The sequence below is a fragment of the Bremia lactucae genome, linkage group LG13 (genome assembly GCF_004359215.1).
Source record: "Bremia lactucae strain SF5 linkage group LG13, whole genome shotgun sequence".
Taxonomy (NCBI): Eukaryota; Oomycota; class Peronosporomycetes; order Peronosporales; family Peronosporaceae; genus Bremia; species Bremia lactucae.
Window position 1 is genome coordinate 206,525 of NC_090622.1, and position 1,980 is coordinate 208,504.

The window sequence follows — 1,980 nt, forward strand, 5'->3', positions numbered from 1 at the left end:
TTTTCGCTTAAGGAACGTGCTAAAAAATGAGGAATGATATGTTTGACAGTCGACAAATTGAGAGTGCAAATCAAATGCCAAATTATACAGCATAGGTTGGTCAGTCTTAAATCATAAAACAACCTGTTGAGCGGTCACGCTCGATTTTACCTTGAAGTGGTTACAATGGCGATGAATCTACAAAAACTGAACATTCCACCGATAAAGACACTTACAGCTTGTTGTTGCCATTTTTTTGTCTGTAATTTTTACGTGAAATTAACTCCCCTGGCATGCGACAGCGTTTTCTTGATAGAAACGTGCGGGATGCCATTAATTTTGAAAACCGCATATTTAGCTGCAACGATGTATAAAGACTCGGTCGGTGAGCTCTTTATTCTGGCGAGCAGCGATAAACTGTCAAACTTAGTAAGCATAACGGCTCTAATCCTTACTTACTGTCAGTAAATTAAGGTTTGTTGGTGTCAGCCTTTACCCGTCGGATGCGTAGTCACATCTTTACATAATCCGAGATCCAAATCAATGGCGTAATGACGCAACAAGCCTGGCGAACTTTTACTGCGCTCAATAGTCGGACTGCAGCTGCGTATGGTCTAAATGCTAACTGTTAATCCAAATTTGGATTTATAGATTTTACAATTGCTTTGTAATAAAATATTACAATAATTGTTAAAGCTACCACAAACCACAGTGGTCTTTTGTTGCATGCTTTCAGTGAGACTGTAATGGGGCACACATCGGTTGAGGAACCGTTGTTGTGGTACATTTAGTTTTTGGGTAAAATACCTTATTATCATATTTTAAAATGGTTATTTACTTAAATCCCATTTTAATATTGGTAATATATGTGGTCGCGGCCAGATATAAATCTGGCGGCCAAAAACTATTTTAATTAGCTAGGGTAAGGTTTTTCGATTTCATTAATTAAATAAAGTTCGGTTCCCCTTTTGATCTTAAGGCGTTCAGTGCCTTTCTAAGGCTTGCGCATTGATGTGTAAGAGATAGAAGCCTTTCTAAGAATATCCTCTTGGGCACTAGTTGCCACTTGGTTTTACAAACCACTGAATCCCTTGAACTAGGATTCCTTAAGTTTTGATAGCTTGTAGACGGGCACGTCGTTATGCGGCCACGCTCTACTTAGACACACACCCTAGCACAGTGAGGAAGCGGTTTAACTTGCTATTTTGCGTGCAGTGAGGTAGTTGTGGTGGGGCGCGTAAGCGTCCGCACCCAACAGACTAAGTACTCTGGTCAAGTGTCGTCACGGGAGCGGTAATCCGTCTCCTCGTGCGCACTTACCAAGTAGGAAGTAGTTTTCAGACTGATTTCGAGATCCGCAATGCGTTTCCAAACAGCACTTAACACCTGTGAGTGAACGGACAAAGGTATTGGGCGCCGCCTGCTCTGATGGATGCGGGATAGAAGCAACGCTTCCTTGTTTGAAGCTTGGTTGCCCACCGTTTCGTGAGGCAAGGGTATCGGATCCTCGTCCAATGAGAAGGTCAACCGAAGAGTTACGACGCTTGGGAGCCGATCGATAACCTACGTATTGGTGTGCCCGGCTTGGTGGCTGCCTATGAAAAGGAGCACCAGATGAGGCCTCTTCGCTAGTCTCAAATGGACTAGCAGAAGAAGCGTTGTGAGACGAAACACGGGGTTCAGTACCGCATGGATGATTTCTTTCACACGCAAGCGGGCGAAATTAATTCGTTGCGACCGCTGTTTCATCGCATCGGAATGCTGATGAATGCGACGCAAGGATTCCGCCTCGTATTGGTCGGGCGTTTCATTTGAACGCAACACGACCAGGATCGGGAAAATACGCCCAAGCGATTTTCCCTGAGCCCTCCATGATTGAAAGGCGCCATAATAATTATGTGCGTCTACAAGAGCGCGCTCTAGGAGCGACGCTCTTGGCCCGTTTAAACGAGGCCATTTAGATGGAGGGGGCATCTTTGGAATGCCACCCGTCACATAGCC